The sequence below is a fragment of the Hylaeus anthracinus genome, unplaced genomic scaffold (assembly GCF_026225885.1).
Source record: "Hylaeus anthracinus isolate JK02 unplaced genomic scaffold, UHH_iyHylAnth1.0_haploid 12001, whole genome shotgun sequence".
Classification (NCBI taxonomy): Eukaryota; Metazoa; Arthropoda; class Insecta; order Hymenoptera; family Colletidae; genus Hylaeus; species Hylaeus anthracinus.
Window position 1 is genome coordinate 7788083 of NW_026534348.1, and position 21408 is coordinate 7809490.

At 34.7% G+C, this 21408-nt stretch overlaps 1 protein-coding gene across 1 annotated transcript in view; it reads right to left on the reverse strand.

The window, feature by feature from the left end:
- Window positions 1-21408, reverse strand: part of LOC128891165 (protein crumbs) — a 254301-nt gene that overhangs the window by 21562 nt on the left and 211331 nt on the right. The gene's annotated exons all lie outside the window — the stretch shown is intronic.

A 21408-nucleotide genomic window follows, 5' to 3' on the forward strand; every position in this document is an offset into this window, starting at 1 on the left:
CCATAACATTTCGCTTTCCATAAAATTAAAAGTTTCCTCTCAATGGCAGACACGTCCGAACAACTTCGAATAATTAAATATTTCATTTACGTATTACTTGTAACTGTAGTTTTGGACAAATTGCATAGGAAGTAAATCGCCATAAAATGTTATCTCCCAAAAATATTAAAAGTTTTCTCTCAATGATAGAAACGTACGAACAACTTTGAATAATTAAATATTTCATTTACGTACTACTTGTAACTGTAGTTTTGGACAAATTGCATAGGAAGTAAATCGCCATAAAATGTTACCTCCCAAAAATATTAAAAGTTTTCTCTCAATGACAGAAACATTTATACGAAATATTTATCGAGAAACAAGACACTGTAGTTGATTAGCTACGTGACTGCCCTAATTTTTCTTATCACCTTCCACTTCCTATTTCGGTTGCGATAATGCACGCGCGCGTTGCATTCCACCTGATTACGATCAATGTATGTTGGATGTCGAAAGATATTGTTTGTGTACTCATCGAAACGTTGAAAGTATGTCACGGAAGTGAAGAGCTACTACATGTTAGTATAGTTGCTCATGTTTACTTGATGTGCAACACACTTATTTGCGACTCGTTAGATTTTAATCTACTCTGTATAAAAGAATATTAAAATTTATTCGTTTTATTTATTCATTTATATTCTGCATAAAAGAGGAAGAGGGGAATGTGATTTTCGGGTTATATTTCATTTCTTTTCTTAATTGTATACGGTTGATGATGTAAACATTACGTTTTTTTCTGATTTTCCGTCTGAAAATATGATTTTAAAGTAACTCAAACCATTTCGAAATACCGATTGGTTTTATCGAAATAACAAAATATCATTTTTTGCTTGAAATTATGATATCGTTATTTCTATATTTTTATCCCATAGCAACTTCACATGATCATTAACCCGTAATATACAAAAAAAAAAAGAATCAGATTTAATCTAAATAGTGTAACTGTCTACAAAAATTGACGAATGGAGAAGAAAAATTAATTATTTTATATTTATTTATATATTTATATCTACATTTTAGGTAAAAATGAATTGCGTTTATTTAAAATTGAAACGTTATGTTCCTTTTTATTGTTACGATTGTCTAGGTTTGAAGAGTAATAGTATTATTACGTTTCTATGTTTGAAAATAAATTTATTCTGTAACAATCAACTGATGTCTATCTTCGCGAAAAAAAAAAAAAACATCATACAAGACAAAATTAGTAACAGTGACAGCTAAAATAGGATTCTTCCTTTAAAGAATTTATCGCAATTATTTATCCTTGGATCGACTGTTTTGTTGCAAATTCTTCCAAGAATTAAAGATATTGCCACATTGAATTACGATTTCACTGTCATTGTTTCCTTTTCATCATAGCCTGTAATGCACGCTATGCTTTCCCGAGTTATGCCTGACAACTGCCGCGCAGTGGATGCTTCTTGTTAACAAGAACTCTGTTCTTCTGGAGGAATGTCTTCGTTATACTTTCTAACAGTAAACTCCTTTCTAATGTATCATGTAGACTCCCATTTTTCTTCCATGTTTCATCGATCTCTTGTATAAATCAACTGAACAATGACCGATGTTCGGTCGCACAATAAATAAAGAAACTTACACGTAGTCACACAAGGTCTTTAATATCATTCTTATCGATACAGGTAAAAGTTTGGTGTTAAATTTACATGTAAAGAAAGAGGTTTAAGATAATTCCTTCTTCATTTATGGATTTACCAACTTTCATTAAAAATAAAATTATAAAGCTAAGATTAAATAATTTAATCCCTTAGATTCCTCTTTGTTGCTACTCAATGAAGCTCTTCTCAAGTAATCAACCTATATTATGAAAAATATAAGTTGACGTAAAGAAGTTGAAGTAAAGAAGACGTAATTTTAACTATACAGAAATCAAGTAAAATATCAGGAAATTACAGCAGTTCCCATAAATAAATAGTAGACCAAGTTCAGAATATATCACGATGCAATAAAAAATATAGAAAAATAGAAGAAAGGATTCGTCGGAGTGGTTTTCGTTATTTCCGTTGCTTTGTCTGGAACCTGAGTCAGTAAATTTCGAGAACGCTGCGAACGCGTCGGTGAACTTTTGAGAAACGTTTCACCTCTGTTCCGCGCGAAACGGAGACTTCGATGCCTGGGGAGCCGAGTACGAAACAGGATGTCTTTTTATCGACTCATCGTTGAACCAACCCAGGTAAACCAAGAGACACGTCACCATATTCGTCGTTGCCTCTCGACGACTCAATGGAGTAGGGGGCAGTTACTTCCGGTTGGTCTTTACGTTGTCTTAACACGACCTTCCACAAACCGTTTCTCTTTACACTGATCCGATCTGATCGCTGCGATGTTTTCTTTTGTGGAATAATTTCACTCGATACCCGCTATAACCATGCCGATCATTTAACACGTCGACCGCCAGGCAAATATTCTTGAAACTTTCTGCTAAGATTAAATATTATAAACTGTTGGAGACTACATGATAACTACATAGTAACTTTAGTGAAATTTATAAATTTCATTTAAATTCAATTTCGTTTGATACCCGACTTTCGGAATTAATTTTTTTAGCCGTTCAGTGAAGAGCACTGCGAGCGACATGGCGGTCAACGTGTTAAGACAGACTTAAGAAAGAAGAGTTACTTCGCATGACGTGTGATTCGTCGGTAATTCACCTATGACTTCAATTATGAGTATTATGATTCAACCATCTCGCGTGAGTCTGAAGAATGCTGCCACGCCTTCCTTGGCTGGATATAACTTTCTTTGTTGCATCGCGAGAAGCTGTTCACTAGAGGTACCGTGTGCTATACATCTATGTATAGCATTCGTGAAGCGATAAATGCAACGATAGCCGATACAATGAGAAAAGATTCAGTAATAGGTGACAGCGTGATAAAACATGCGAGATATAATACGTATCGGTGAATTATTTCTATCCGTTTTCGTCGCTGCTTCAATTATTTAAGCGATGATGCTATTTCGATTATATTTAACCCTTTATAGGTCACTGGTACTCATTGCTAGCACCACGGTTAAAATATAACAGTTATTCTAAAATTGTCAACGATACAAGTCATTAATAAAAAAATTGATTATTATTGAAGCGCAAGACAATCAACACAGAATATAAGGAAAAAATATCGAAGAATGAAATGATTAAAAAATTTAGATTTTTAAACTTTTTGGTTACAAAAAACGGTTATTAGTATCCGATACATTTTCGAACGCTCAAAGCAGTTATCTACGAAAGAAATTCATTTTGATCGCTCATAACAATTATCAATGAGACAAGTTCATTTTAATTGCTCGTAACAGTTGTCGACGACAGAAAGTTATTTCGATCGTTCATAACAGTTATCGATGAGAGGAAAATTCAAATTTTTTTTTTTTATATGGATTTATTTTACGTCGCATCTACCGCATGGTAATTAGCGACGAATTTGATTGGGTTTGTGGCGGTGCTATACACTACTGTAGAGTTTGGTATCCTTGAGGTAGTTGATGGTATTTTGCATATGTTCGTGGGATGTTAGAGCTGCTTCTGGATTGAGATTATACTTCCTTTTTTGTTGATCGAATTTGCTGCATTCGTATAGTAGGTGATCGGTTGTGATTTCCCTATTGCAGGAGTCGCAGTGGGGAGGGTCCGTTTTCTTTAATATGTATTCACGTGTGATTTTTGAATGTCCAGTTCTCAATCTAGTCATTATTATTTCTTCTCTCCTGGTCATGGAGCGTTGGGATACTGTTTGGTAAAAGTCGTGCGTTATATTGCGAGTTTTTGCTCTTTTGTTGTTCCATATTTTATTCCATTCTTCTTTCGATGAGTGTTGTATTCTCGTAATCGAGTCTTGGTAAGGGATTTCTATTTCATTATTTGGAGTCATGGTTGTCGCTTCTCTTGCAACGAGAGTCTGCTTTTTCGTTGCCAGTGATGCTTTGGTGGGAAGGTACCCAAGTAATTGTTCAAAATTTTTAATTCTGATTTAATTAGGAAGTTGAGTTGCGATGTCCTCGACGGTGACCAAAGTATTCATTTACTTCGATTAGGTCATATCGTAGGAGTTTCTGCGAAAACTAAGACACGGTGATTCGAACCGACACTGGGACACTCGTTTCGAAAAATCACCAGCGACAGACCAAATAAAACGCATCTCGCGCGATGGAACTTGACAAGCAGAAACATTTTCTGTTCTTCGCTGGTAGCGTGCCTCTCGATATTTTCCAAGACCGTAGCAATTGTTCCGTCTTCGCTCAGCCGTGTCCACGGAGCATACAAGTACGTATCTCGCGACCATTTACGCCCACTTCCCAGCCGTACGTGAACCGTGTGTGTTTGCTGGGATCGTTTTGCCTTGGAGCACGAGTCGAGCACCGTGGAATTTCAATTCAACGGAATTTTAGGACTACGGTTGACCAACTTAACGACCCGTCGCCGACGCCGACGTCTACGGTACTCGGCCGCGATCGTCGCCATTTTCCGCGAACGACGAAACGACGAAGCAACATCCGAGATCTCGTCGACGCGAATAACGTACAATTTTTCAGGTCGCGACGCGATTACGCGATTGTTTACGTGTAAACAAAATTGAAAGGCCGGGTCGTTGTTAGCTGGGAAGATCGTTGCGATGGAAATCGGAGAGCCCCGTTCTGCCTGCTGAACGCAAACGGTTCCCACGGCTCGCTGATCCTCGCCTTTAAGCTCTTTCGCAGCGAAATCGCTGTTCCAGAGACGGGCGAGATTTTCCTCGAATAATAAACGACGAATTGGAGCACAATGTAGACGTTTGTTCGCGACAGTTATAATACTGCAACAGGAGATAGTAACTCTTTAGCCAAGCAACAGAAATCAGAAGACTGGAGAGAAGTAATTGAAAACGGACACGATCGTTCGATAGAATTTTTGAAACCCTAAAACATTTCTCTAAATCATTTTTCTCACAAATGTTCCATTTTGGAAATATTTGACTGTTTCCATAATTTTAGAGCACCCTGTATGTACACATACGCATACAAATGTAATAATAGTGATATATGTATATATATTATTTCCGTTTAGTTATACGTTCATAAATTTATATTGTCCCATCTACATTGCGTTATTGAGTTAAATTTTCTTAAAAAAAACTAAAAAAACTACTAGACCGAATTAGAACAAGATCTAATCAGCTCTAAGCTAGATTGATATACATCGATTGCGTCATCGATCATTTCGATCTCGCTGTTAGTTTTTTAGAAAACGTTAACGAACAATTTGTTTACATACGTACGTACATACATACGCACGCACACATACACGCGCGCGCGCGAACAATTTGTTAAAAATAGACTAAAATAACTCCAATAACCTTGAAACATGGAGATCTGCTAAAAAATCGATTTTTCATTTCAGGGACAAATACGATAACTTCCCTATAAATCGGGAAGTTAAGAACAATAAATCGATGGAAATACAGAAGCAATAAATATTTGTACAATTGTTACATTTTTAAAACTTCATGAAAGAAACGAAATCCACATTAATTTATAAATAATTAATACACGGTAAATAGATTCGAATAACAAAATACTGCAATTAAAAAGCCTATAAGTAGGCTTCCGGTAAATAAAGTGTTAAGGAAATTCAGGCATTCTTCTGTGAATGGTCACTCTCCTAGTCACTCCGAAAGGAAAACGTTTGAGCAGTTTATAACCCGGACAGTGGACACACGATAGAACTTGTACCCTTAGGGAGTGCTTTTTCGGTCCACTGACACGTGGGAATTCAAAGATTACATTATTGGGACTACAACTGGTCGGACCTCGGTACAAGCGTTCTTTGCATCTATTGCAAAACTCTGCACGTGAGTCATCATGGCTGTAACTCGTTTCTCGATGATAACTACACGCGACGTTTTCTATGGGTGCTCAATATGCCAGCGATTGCTTAAGATTCCATAAGGTTTTTTTCTCTATCTCTTCAATCATCGCCCATTGTGGAACTTTCGAGTATAATTTTTATAACGAAAATTACCAAACGAAGGAATCACTTGCATGTTGATTTATTACGTAGGAATTTGTGTCGCTTAGTAGTTTGCGATAGAGAATTAAATTCGCCATTTCAAAGTTTCGGACGATCTTCGATCTTTGACGTTGTCCCGAGGTTGTTCTAGGTTGTCCCGAAAGTTTCTTTCGCGAGTTGCACTCAATTATTTTATATGGTCGTGTTTCTATAAATATACAATCTAATTTCATAGATACTCATGTCGTAACAGTAATCCAGCAAAATGAATCGTGCACGATTCAGTAATGTAACATAAAACATAAACTATCGTGCATGTATTACGCATTATTGTGCGTATTACTTGTTAATAAAGCGAAAGAAACTTTTCGGACAACCTAATATTTCAAATATTTTTTGGATTTCTTACAGATGGAGTTGTAAAAAATGTTACATGAATTTCTTTTGATTGCGTTAAGATTTATTCGTGACTGAAATATTAAAATATTGAGTTATACGTGTTGAAAAGTAACGAAGGTAAAGAAACATGTTGAATTTTGATTTTTGACAAATGATGACAAGTCAATTGGTGCTTATTTATTGTAGTCACAGACATTTAATTGTTATTTGGAGGTTCGTGTTACAAACGAGTAGCCCTTAATACCGAACTCGAAGCGCAAAGAGGGAGTGTGATGCACGAGGAGGGATGTAGAGCAAAAAGTAAGGCCAGATAAGACACTGGTTTGTTAGTCAAACAACGCACGCGACTACGGTATGCATTTCAGAAGGATCGAGTGTGCCAGGCGATAAACCGTGTTTGTTAGAATTCTCGGTAGCACGTCCGTGGCCCTTAATGTAACTAACAACAGTGTTATGCGCCGTCGACGATAACGATATCGATTCATTGTAAACGAACTAAATTTCAATGAAATGTGTATTTGTTTACGAGGCAGAAAATTTGTTTAACAGTGATACGTGAGTCAGGAATGATTGATTTCATACATTTTTTAACGAATGTTAATTTTAACTTGGGTATCCTAAATGAAATCGTCCGTTCCAAGTGAGTCGCAAACTTATTTTAAAATACCATCCAACTGTTATGGAGCAGAAATGGGGGTATTCATATTCATAAAATGCTTATATATATTCCAGAGTTTCGTATACATGTTTATTAATACAACTGTAATGTTTTTTACAATAGTAACAACAATGATTGTTTTATTCGCATAAATTACATAATTTTTGTAATTACCCATTTGGTTCAAGTGAAAACGATTCGGTGTGGGATGGTAAACAATATAAGTAAGTGATTAACGTTATTTAACGAAGAGTTAATTGTAAATAAAAATATGAACAACGCGCTATTTATGAATAAAAATGTGGATAACGAGTTATCCACATTTTTATTCATAAATTTATTTATATTCCTTTTCGCCAAACCGATGTGTTAATAATTTAATTAATAAAATATAAGATATACGATACTTGAGTTTCATCAAAATCCATTGGTACCATGTTTGATGGTCTCCTTGTAAGACCTCGATCATACTTGAATTTGCGACACGTGTTGATATACAATGGTAGATTGTGTCAAAACAAAGCAATCTTCGATTGACGTGAACGTAGGTATACAAAAAGCACGTTTTTCCATTTCAATAGGATGATTCTTTGTGTTGAATACATCAGAACATTATCTTCTAAGAAGTGTGCAGTGGTTTCATTAACAGAGATGATCAAAATTCCATTTAAGTTTTGAACGACGAATAAAATGCAAGCAACTTACGATCCGTTCCTTGCTCAATAAAAATTACCAATGTCCAGTATAAAATGCGATTGCTACAACAAACAATCTTATTCCCAACTATCCAACGACAACTTTACGACTTCAAACTTCGTAAAACTGTTCTAACTTTTCTGAAAGAAAACCTGATATAGGACAATGACAAAAACTATAAGTTAAACGTGATATTAGAATTAGTGTAAGAACTGGAAATTGTGGTTCAGAATCGCCTCAGTTTGCAATAATGTAATAAGAAAATATTTACAATTCACTCCAGAGAGCTAACCAGCAAAGATGCAACCAGCAAATATAATTAAAAAAAAAAAAAAGAAAAAAAATTCGCTCGAGAATATTTAGATTATTTCATTCGGTTCAAATTCTTTTTATTTATAATAGGAAGAATGCCATTCGTTTTCATAGCACGACATTGTGACGTCAACGATCAAGACTCTTCGGAAGGTCGCTAATTTTCGAAGAAAATTGACCCCACGCTTCGGGGTTAGCTTTGTTCAGTTTCCTCGTAGGAAAATACATTCCTATCGAATTACGTCGTCAGACCGGCTGGCGTGATCGGCTCCACGGATCGGTGAATGGGTCTCATTCATTTCAACAGTGGTTCTCACGAGATCGACAACATTCCCCAGTCATAAACCAGATCCCGGGATAAAACAGAATCGTCGCCAACAGAAAGAGATGAGCGCAATGAAAAGTAGGAAGTGCGAAAGTTGAGGGGATATTCTAGTCAAGAATTTTGAAAGTATCGACTTTTTATTTCTTAAAGATTAGAAATAAAGAAGGAAGTTGAGGAAGGAGACAGAGAGAGAGAGAGAGAGAGAGAGAGAGAGAGAGAGAGAGAGAGAGAGAGAGAGAGAGAGAGAGAGAGAGAGACGCAACTTTACTATGCATGCACGATTCAATGCGAGTGGGTGCACCTTGATTGACACGCATCGATTGCATAATACGCTGGATGGACATGTGTCGACGTATCAGAGAGATTCTACGATTAAAGCAAAACAAAAAATTATATATGGAAGTTTGACGATAGAAGGTACAAAGGATTTTTCAAAAGAATTTTATTTTTCAATAATAAAATACGCCTGGCAACGTAGTTGTGGTGGACGCTTAAACGACATCATCTTTCGCGTTTAATTGTACTCGTTTACACTTCCATTTGAAAATAAAAAATCGAATATATTTTATACAACTTGCGTCTGATTAAAAAGCAAAATTCCTTTTCTACCGTTCGTAAATAAATAATGCCTACAATCTCAAATGCGATCTGAACAATGCATCACGTACAGCTTCTATTATAACTCGATGCAATATATATCACATAAAAACAACGGTATTAATCTCCATTAGTCGATAACGTTTGTTTAAAATTAATTTTAGCCTCCAACGCTGAATAACTTATGCGATTATTTAGTTTCAAATATCGAATAGAATCGACAAAACACCAGATACTGCATAAATAATTACAACTTGTACACGAACAGTTTACTCGACATTGCTTGATTATATTTGAATTTGTAGAGGGACAAATGTATCTTCCGAAATTAACGGAGTAATTTCATTAAAATTCCTTCTGCCGACTTCCGTCGGTAGTCGAGGTACGAAGAAAACCGCGCAATCAACTTTTACAAACAAAAGAAGATCATGGAAATCTGACGTTCCCGTATAAACTTCCAGTCAAAGCAGACTGAATACCTACAGGATGTAAATCGACAACGCGGCGTACACTCCTCGAAATTGCACGTTAAGGTAGTAGTTAATTAGGAGAAACGATAATTGCAGGAAATACGCAACCTTTATTCAGTGGTGTGCGTGGTGTACTAGCATTCGTGCCATGAAAGTCCTTCGAAGGATGACGCCGGCGAAGGCAACAATGTTAACGATTCTATCGTTTACAATTAGGGGTAAGCTTAACGCGCGCAACAATCTTCACGGTTTTCGAAACGCGAACCTTGAGACGTTCGTACGAACCCTTTCATTTTCAGTAGCTGGTACATTTACGATTCATGGAAGTTAAACACACGTTTCAGCAATGGAGGTCTGTAGATGGTAATGAAAATGTAATAATTTTCTCGTATTCTCTGAGGGGTACAAAACTTTTATGGAGACTTTTCATTTGAAATTCTCCCTGTGGTGTATCGTCTCGAATTCGTATGGAATGATGTTTGTTACGGCTTTGTAGACTGTGTAACTTTGTAAACTTCGTTTACAAGTCAGAAACTTATGTTCGTCACGCCGGGAATGGATTCGCAGTGGATTATGGTCCTCGACCTTCGTTGCAACGTTTCGCAGACGAATGGTAATAAAAGGACGCGAGGAGACGCGATCGAGAATAGGAGGGACCCGGAGACTCGACAACAACCATCGTTGTCGTCGAACAAAAAAAAAAAAAAAAAAAAAAGAAAAAAAAAAGAAAGGAAGAGTCGGACAAAGGCCTAGGAATAATTTACTGTCCATCGGTGTAATCCCGAAGGAGAGTCGCGTTGCTAGAGCTTCCGGTTCTCCGCGATGCCTCGAGAGCACGTTTCGGCCAGCGCTGCGTATATTCGCTGCACGACATCTCCCTCCCTGCCGTAACGGTATAAACTTTTACCACGGCTTCTCAGGATCATCGTTGTGGATCAGTGACCGACCCGAAGCCACGACAACGACCCGTGAAATCGTTACCCGGCCGAAGCCTCCACGGGAGAACACACTGTCCTGTGCACCTCGGGGGTCGTGACCATGAAGCTATACTCCTTTTTCGGTTGTTGCATCTCGGCCGTCTCACGCCATTTTGAAAACGCAGTCAAGAGATCTCTCGAGGAGATGCGCATCTCTCTTTCTAGGGTAGCTTCTTAGTTTTACGACAAGGAAATTCCGTGATATATTAATTTGGGACACCTTTATATAAATATATATAAGCTCATTCATATACATACTTATAATACATACTTATAATGAACAATTCATTCGGTAATATAAACACTATTATATAATTTAGTCAAACATCTTCAATAGACATCGAGGGTACGAATATTTATGGGATTGACTGTGCGCACTATTCCCTTTTCAGCTATACCATTTCGCCTGAATCCCACCATTTTGAAAACGCAGTGCAGAGATTTCACGAGGAGGTACTCTCCGTTCTAGGGCAGTTTTTGAGTTTTATGGCTTGAATATTGTGCGATGTATCGATCGCATGAAATAATTGCATTGGTGGTAATTACGTTTGTTTACATTTGATGCTATGATAAATTTCAGTTGTATTTGATAAGAACTTATAAACTAAGTCTTATAAACAAAGTGTAGACACTCCTTGACTACCGTAAGTAAATTTTACATACATTACGTTAACGATCTTAGTTTTATGATTTGGAAACTGTGTCAGACATCAAACGTGTACATTAATCGTACGAATAATAATTTTGCTGATCGATATTTTTAGTAACCGTTCAAGTGAAGTTTTACAAATACTTTATAGTATTTATTGACTATTGTAAGTAAAGTTTTAGTAGCCACTTTGTTGCTTTAGAATGTTAGTTTGACATAAATGTCATTTAGAGAGAGACGGAATGGAATGTCAGTAACTCTCGCAATCAATGATTCGTTTATGTAGGTCACTTAAAGTAAACTCGTTCTATAAGAGCGTAGAAAAATATGTTTGCTCATTTGATCCTTGGAACTGTACAATTAGTACCATTTTTTCATTTATTTACAAGCCTTTTCTGACTTTCGATGCGTTACAAATTTTAAACTATCATTTACACCGTACAAATTAATTATAATTTAACAAAACTTGTGCCACTAATTTGTGGATAATTAAACAAATGTTATTACTTGACTCTGAATATATGTTGTAAATTGTAATAAAGTTTTTGTTAGAATAATTTCTTCATAGTTTATATTGTTACAATTTACGACGTCTCGAACTTTCGTAAATTCGAAATTTTTTTTAGGGAAAGATTTTACAGTAAGCAAAAAGATAAATGTTTTCCATTAAATGTTCAAGACTGGCATCTTCTAAAACAGATTTGATTTTTTCTAAACATCTCTTTCACGTTTCGCAATCGATAAAACCCTTAAGAACAAACGGAACGCTTTTCTGCCATTTTCTCGAAAAACTTTCATCGAAATCACTTCAACGATCCACCGAAGACTATCGCGCTCATTCTCGTCCTCTCTCAAAATGACTTTCGACCAAACCTAATGCGAGGAGAAATCGATGTCCCTCGCGAAGCGCTTTCATCCCAGAAAATTCGATAAAAAAATCCATTTGGGAGTGAAAAGGGGTGAGTCGCAAAAATCCTCTTTCGAAGTCCATTTTTTTAATCGTGAGCTACAAATGCGAATATGGCAACTTGCCAAGTATTTCGCCCCTTTGTGTTAACGTGAAGTAATTATTCCAAATGGTTTGGTGAATATTTGACGAATTTTTTACAGCTGACAAAAAAAAATGATTTCGCATAACAGATAATTGTTTAAGTACCACACGAACTAACGACTTTTTTTTACCAATTTACTCCGATACTTTTCCACGTAGAATGACGAGAAGATTCGATCTACGTAGGAGAAAATATGCATTTTCATTTAAAGAAATGATGCAATTATTAATTGCATGTACATATACATGTATACAAAAATATTTTTTTATAACATTGAATAAACGGTTTATAACATTTATACCTTCGATAACATTAATTTGATTTCTATCATGTTCCTCTAATATATCTGCACCTATTTCTTTAAATTTAATTAGAGAAGTATTTTTATTAATAAGATTAGTATTAATTAAGAAACATTTAATTTTATTTTTAACAACTTTATGTTTCTTTTCTTTCATGTATTCATTGTATTTATTTAGTTATATTCAACATGGTAAAATGAATTTTTAATTTAAATGTAAGTAGAAATAATTTATCAAATTTGTTTATTTTAATTATTCATTGAGAGACAGTGTATTACGCTATGACCGTAAATTACCTCAAACTCGAAAAGTCAATGACGGTCTTATCGGCCCTTGACGATTGTGGCACGTGTCAATGCCAACGTTCTGAAGGATCGAATCCCTGTGAATTAAATCACAACTAAATATTGCCAATATAATACAGAAACCGAGAAAATTAAATATAAAACTAAGAGTCTCTCCTCGAGTGCAAAGGGTTAACGATGCACGGTGACTGTCGTGTAGTATAACGATGCTGAGATTTGTATCATTGTCTCGTAGTGTTTGTAAATTGCGAGAGTATCGAAGTAATGCGCTCGATATACGTGCACGCGATGCGCGCCATTGTTTTCCAGCTCACCTTTGACAATGACACGTTCTAAAGGAGAAAAAAATACCGACAACCAGACCCGTCATAGTGATTCTTTTGTGCATCGTGTGACGCGAACGGCGACGCCTCCGTAGGACAGGCGTGTCGTTCGCAGGAAGAAGGATACTCTAGAGCAGAGTTTCTCAAACATCATCCACCCTCGTTTAAAGAAATCTTTCAGCTAACCTCCCTAAAAAGAGACGATGCTAGAATACAATTAAATTAATGGTTAAAAGTAGCACGGTGGTTGCTATAGATCTATTGCACCGCTGTTTAAAATTAAAAATACACCTTGTCGAGCTGGCGGATACATTGCAAACGTGGTAACTAAGCTAAACTGTTTCATCATTATAATAAATTATTTCCTCTTCTTTATATCTGTATGTCGAATTTGCAATGCCTAATATAGTTAGAAATCATGTTAAAAATAAACCACGATTATTCGTATTTGTATTTATGTTTATATTTAAATATCAATTTAATTCCGACTTTATAATTCCTTAAAAACTAGCGAATAATGCTGTATTATTGATTTTGATCTCAGAGATACGTCGAAAGAGAATATATTAGTTCGCTATATAATTTCTTCCTTTTTTTCTTTTAAAAATTGACGGATCCCCATAGTTTGAGAGACACTGCCTTAGAGAAAAGAGGACGAACTCGGGTCTCTGGTGATGAGTGCGACACATCGGCAAAGGATGACACGAAAATTAAGCGAGAAAGAAGAATCGTCTCGTGCACACGACCAACATGTTTTCGAGACACCCGCCGAGCAGCTTTGCATGATTTATAGCTGAAATTGTTTAACCGAATACAACAGGACGAAGGCTTGCAAAATACGATGGTTTTTACCGTGGCAGTACGAAAAAGTAACCGCGTTCGACGACAAATCTACCAAATTTAAACTAACAATTGTGGAATGTTAATGTTTTTATACATAACAGTAGAAATAATTTTGAATCATTATTTAAATCGTTATAGCCACATAAAATTTGTAAACGGCTAGTACGATAACTTGATATTGGATCGTTTGAAAGCCGAAAATTAAACAGATTATTAAAATAGTTTTGTATCTTATTTATTCTTATTTTATTTATTTTATTGCCATGTACACCTTTATGGGTCTTTACATTTGTAAACGGCTAGTATGGTAACTTGATATTGGATCGTTTGAAAGCCGAAAATTAAACAGATTATTAAAATAGTTTTGTATCTTATTTATTCTTATTTTATTCATTTTATTGCCATGTACACCTTTATGGGTTTTTACATTTGTCCCCTTCCCTTACATTGTATCCCCTTTTCCTATTTCCTATCTTTTTTCTAATCTTTTTCCTTTCACGCGTAGGACAATGGTCCATTAAGTAAACAAAACAGTCATTTTCAATCGTCAAAGTTATGGCTGCTGAATTTAAAATTGCTTAAGGGTATGCGACAAGGTGACGAGCCCAAATGTAAGGCAGCTTTTGAAATTTTCTTTTCGGAGGCTGCTACGTAATTCTATTAAATGTTCATTCGTTACCGAAAAGTAAACGCAGTAGACGCATACAAACTTACGGAATTTAAGTAAAAAAATCACGTAACGGTACGGCTGGTGTATCTGAAATTGCTTAAGGGGATTCGACAAGGTAACGAGCTAAAATGAAAGGCTGCTTTTGAACATTTTTTTTCAAAAGATAGCAACGCAATTTTTAAAAATATTCTTTCATTGTTAAAAGATACGTATTAGGTTGTTCCAAAAGTTTCTTTCGCTTTATTAACAAGTAATAAATGCACAATAGTTTATGTTTTATGTTACATTACGGAATTGTACACGATTCATTTTGCTCCGTTACTGTTACAACATGAATATCTATGAAATTAGATTGTCTATTTATAGAAACACGACCATATAAAATAATTGGGTGCAACTCGCGAAAGAAACTTTCGGGACAACCTAATAGAATTTATCAAAACTTCATTTGATTATTCTTTGATTGTATATGAGTCGTATGATCCTATTTTCAATTAAATCGACCACCTCAGTTTTATGAAAAACGATATAAAAATTTAGTAATTTCACGTTACAAGCAAAACTTACAAGGAAAAGTATGACGTATTGTAAATACAATCTACGACGATCGTTTCATGCATACACCTCGACGTTCCGTTGAACAGGATTTCCAAAGGAGTCTGTTCGCGAAGCTATTGGTTTTCCGAATCAAACGTATCAAAGCTGCTCTACAAACGTCGCAGAAAGTTCTCTTAGGGCTTCGATTTGAATGGGGGCCGTTCAACCCGACAGTAGGACGACGCTGACTTACTATTTCAAGACCAACGAAAGGAGAAAAAAAAAAAAAAATAAAATGCAATCACAAGACAGAATTTCGAAGAATTTAAATTATCACGAGTAGAGCGCGCGGAGGTTTTACGTAATTCGCTACACGTATCGCTTTTTTTTTTTCACTACTAGCTGTGATCCTACTTGATCAAATCTGGCACAGGGCTGTGTGTGAGAATAAGTGGTACAAGGGTACGCGGAACAATGTTCCTTTCTGGACCGCACATAACATCTTTGGATAAAGTTATCCTTTAGAAAAGTTGTTCATTAGAAACGTTACGATCTAAGAAAATTAATTACTTTGTCTGGAGTAAAACACTTTATCTATAAATTATTTCTAAAATGCACTATGTATTTTATATTTCAAACATTTTCGTGGATAAATGGTCAAAGAGCAATTTGCATTTTCATTGCAACGTTGATAAATATAGTGTCACCGAGTAAAAAAATATAACACAGATTTTATAATCATGTAATATGTAATAATATATTAGCATTATATAAATATAAATTAATTACATACATATGTACATACGTATATACAATATAATATCATTTATCTATACTTATATTATACATATACATGTATATTTATATGTACATAATTGAATTATTAGTTTAAACAATATATATTAAACTACACGTACGATGATAATATATGTATCAATATATATATTATTATATATAACGAATGAAATGATACTATATATAATGATATGAAACTTACTATATAAAATGATAATATATACATATAATATTGTATTATCATTACATAAATTAATTACATAGATATGTACATACGAATATATATATATATATATATATATATATATATATATATATATATATATTATTATATATAACGAATGAAATGATACACATACAGAAATCATATTATAAACTCATCACGAAAAATATAAGAAAAATAAATGTACACGTCTATTTTATAGATCCCAAAGCTTTTGTTATTAATTAAAACGCTGTAAGAAATGACATAACCATATCCTAAATTCTAGCTTGGACAAATAGACACGGTTACTTGAGAATCGTAAATTTCCCAATCATCCTATTATTTTACATTTCATTTAGGATTTATTTCCCGAAGTAGACTCACAAATGAACAATCGAAACATCCTTAGATATCTAAAAAGCAATTTTTAAATGAATTTATTCATCTAATAAAAAAAGGCTTGGCAGTGACCACAAAACAAAGTAAATAAATTTATCCTCTGAGAAATTGGCCCTTCCCAAAAGCTTTCATGCAACTCGTCCAACGTTATCAGAACCTGTTCAATTTTCAAACCGTTGGTCGTGGTTCTTTTGACAACGCTGAAAGGGCCACGATTTAATACACTTAAACCTCGGAACCAGTTTTTCTATGCCTAGAAAAAATTGAAGTCACAAAGTGATTCACGATACGAGATGCGGTCTCGGTATCGTGCGGCTTATCTAAACGCACGCGAAACGCATTTACATGTCAAAAGTGTATTTTAAGGTAATTGTAAAGGCCACAGAAATTCCTTGGGCCCGATAACGCCAGTTTCAACAGCCACCACGATAGGATTTGTTTGCCCCGGGACGCTCGCGTCCGTACGTTCATCCTGGAACACAATTCAATGTGTGGCACGTGCAACAAGCTTACTTGTGCGAACAGTTGCACGCATGCGAATCTCATGCATTTACATTTTTAAGAAACAACGGGCATCAAAGTACAAGTCGAGTACTAGGTCTCCGTTGGAGAATAGAAAATTGCGTTAAGAAACGGAAGACGCGTCTTAAATATTTATGAACGTTATGCGAACTTCTATCTAAAACTTCACTGGAATAAAAAACAGCACGTACTGCGGATGTATTAATTTTTTAATGGAGTTTTATGGCGACGGCAAACTAGTTTTTAATATTTTCGCTTGCGGTTTAATTGGAATATTTAACATCGACAGATTTTCACTTAAATTTGTTTTAAATTAAATGAAAACGCAATTTAAGAACTTGCTGAAAATTCAATATGTTATATAAACCGACGTTACCGACAAAATTTTGATATCGTTTTTCATCGAACAGGGGTGGTCAATTTAAATCGAAATTAGGCTCGTATAATTCATATTTAGCCAAAGAGCAATCAAGTGAAGTTTTGTTAAAATCCTACATTAAATAAATCCATGGAACAACTACCTTGATACCTCTATACGATCTAAAGTAAGCTACTTATTATTACATTTTACACCTCTGAAAAATCTGTCTAAAGAAGATCGCAACGTGATCTCACACGTTTGCCTAAAGATAAATGTAAAATACCACTCACGGTCGTTTGACCATCAGGTCTTTGTTCATCAGTAGTTTCAATAATGCATTAGATATAAAGGAACTATTTGTCGATGCAAATATTTAAAAAATCTATTCGACGAAGCTCGATTGAATTTGCATGTTTGTCGACGACTACAAGCCTTACCTGAGAGAATCGAAGCGAACGATTATCGAATACGCGATTAAAGTGAACGCTTTGACGGTCGACGACTACGGAGACAATTTTCTCTGTGTTATTTAAATAATCCACCGTCTGGAGGATACAGAACGATGAAAATTGTACCGTGAACAATACCGCATTTACCTTAAGTACAGTTAGGCACCCTAAAGACACGTTGGAATCTACTTAAAGCGTAAAAACATTTTGCTTTTCAAAGTAAAATGAACATACGTGTACAGAGATTATAAAATCATCTGAAAATAAACGTTGTATTTGATGCGATAAAAGTTATTTAAGTATGTATAAAAACATAACGAAATTCGGACTTTTTAAGGTATACAGCAAATTGTATTTTAATGAGATTGGTGGTCTTGCATGCTCCAACCCAGGAAGTAACATGTATTCTATATTTAATATACATATACATATATATATATATATATATATATATATATATATATATATATATATATGTATAAGCTAATGTAGTAATTTGATATCAAAAACATTGAATCGAATGACCCATTTTCTATTTTTTATTATATTATCATTATTAAATGTTCAAAGAGCAATTTCTTTCTTTACTGCAAAGTTTAATAAATACAGTGTCAATAAGCGAAAATATCTTCGATTGGTTCATTAGAAACGTTACAATCTAAGAAAATTGCCTACTCCGTTTCGATTGAAATAATTTGTCTCTAAATCATTTCCATAAAACTCGCCTCTTTAATCGTTACAAACAAAGAACTAAATATTCCCCAATTTCGTTTAAAAAATACGGTATAAAAATTAATAAAATTCAAGATCCAAGAGTTAGCGAAAAATATTTCATTTTATTTCACCGTTTTAATTAAAACTACAGTCTATCCTAATTTTGCGCAGTTAAAGATATTTTGGTGATAAGCTTGTACCGCTGAAAGGTTTCTTTTTATTTCATTTTAGGCTGCATGCATGCCTCGGAACCAGAATTTTTTATTTGGCAACCCTAGTTGAGCACGACGAATCGTACGAGGCGCGAGTAATTAATGTTGCGAGTAAATGATTTAATTAATCGGATGGGGCCAGCATATAGATTCTGGCTACGAAGCCAAGTTCAACGACGGGAGCGTCTATCGGAAACGACATGCCTTCATTAATGCCAACGAATATGGAATTAATATGATTAAACCGCATGATGCAAAGAAAACTACGCGTCAACAACTCTGTAACCAGATTTTAATCTTATTTAAATACTTTCCAACATAGGATAAAACAAACAAGAATTTAAATTAAAAAATTTTTAATTTAAATTAAAAGAATAATAATTCTACCAAGCAGTAGATGCGAGGAAAAATAAAGCCATATAAAAGAATAAAATAATAATTTTAATTAAGATTGCAGTTTTTATTCAATACAAACAACAATCTCAATTATAATGAATAAAATTCAGGAATATTATTCCTGATAGATCCCAATTTCAAAAATTTTAATGTATTACTAAAATTTGTATACAATTTGTATATAAATCTGTTGAATAGCTGCTAACTTTAAAAACTAAATTCATATTACAAGTAATGCCGACTACACACCGACAAAAGAGCTTGTTCAAATGATGTCCGAGACAAATCAATAAATGTTTGAATTCATTGTGTATTAGTGGAGTCAAATTTTGCGAATCCGGGTTCGTCTGGTGGAAGTTTCGCTCGTTGCAAAACGAAAAAAAAAAAGAAATAATTCCGAAACGAGATTATCACGGAAAAGAAGCGAAGCGAATGAAAATCTAGTTACATCAGTCTCGAATGCGATTCGATCGGTATGCCGACATCCGTCTTAAATTACAGGAGCTACCGGGAGAATCTAGTATAATATTTCAATGCATTCATTCCATATAAGAAATTTGATTATAGCATGAATATGAAATATCCAATAGTTCGGAATCTGTTTCATTAGTTTCATCAAGTTTAAGATCGATCGTACTCTCTACTCGATCTCTAATCACTTTTTAATATCGTTAACGGTAGCTTTGTTTAATTCTTTTCATTTTCAATGTCAAGTACGAGCCATATAGTTGTAACAATAGTACGTTTCAATCAATATTGCTTATTAACATTTTAAATTTAAATATTTGGAGACGGTGAAATGAATATTCCCCATTTTCAGGGAATAATGGGCCCGTACTCGACCGAAGAAATTTCCACGAAATCGGAAATCTGGTTTCTGTCTTCAAGAAAGGAAAAAAAGGGATAACACGTGACGTTAAGCAGACGTAAGAAGGCAGAGGAGACAATGACATTAAACGCGGCATATGGCTCTTGAGAGGCACTCTAGGCAGTGTCCTGGCTCCCCGTGGGTTCTTTAAAAGAGAACCTTTCACGAGATTTGAGGAACATTCAAGAATTTCCTACGTACTACTTGGTTCCGACAATAACCAAACTCGCCATCTGCGTTTCCCGGCATTGACAAACGTATGTAATGGTTGAAATTTCAACATCTTTTAAACAAAACAGGGTAATGCATTTATGAGGTAGCAACAGTTGATACCTTGTGAGGATTTTCTTAAAAATAACGTTTCTTGCATACTCTCAAAACGGAAGCATCTGGACAAGTTAACTCTCATTAACCCTTTGGCTACGATGGGCGTATATATGTATACACCCTCAATAAATGAACTCAAAGAAATGTTTGTATTCGATAAATTAATTTAATAAAGAATATCAGCTTACAGATTACGATAAGACGAAACCTTTTTACGTGTACAGTTTATACATAGGACGCTTATTGTTAGTTTTAAAAATAAAAATTGAAAAGTTAGAATTTCATTGAAAAAAATTGAATTTCAGGAAAGCGATCTTCTAAGTTTTCAATTTTTATCTCTGAAACTAAACGTCGTACGAATAAACTGTATATATAAAAAAGTTTCGTTTTGTTATTCTCTATAAGGTGATATTTATTTAACGTTTATTGAGTTACACATGTGTAAACAATTATACTACTTTCTTTTGGCTCCCGGATCGTCGTCTTTTAAAAGAGTGTCTTCTGTCCCCTTTTCTCACAATCCAGAGATGGTAGCCCCAGTTTTACAGGTTTTCTCTTCGCGTTTCATCTTGAAACGCTTCACATCGTATAGATTCTTTCCTATTTCATTACCTTTTCTATTTTCGTATTATTATAATTGTGCGCGATATAGACGCAATACGAACGAACGAAATAAATTTAACTAATTTCTGCAAACGATCCTGAGGCACGTATTGTTTCGAACAGTATAATATAATCAAAATAAAAATGAACGTGAAATGAATGAGACAATTCGTAAAGTATGTAATAAATTAATGTATCACAGCGACGGTATTAAAAATTCTTATAATTAGGTAAAGATGAAAGGAAGAATGTAATATCGTTGTTTGAGGATTAACGCTGACTTCTTTTTTCGCGGACATCCGTTTCAGCAATATTGAGTGAGACGCTTATAATAAAATATAGTACGAGTTGTTTCAAGCATAATAACGAGGAAACGGTTTACCTCGTACAAAGCGCATAAGGAAG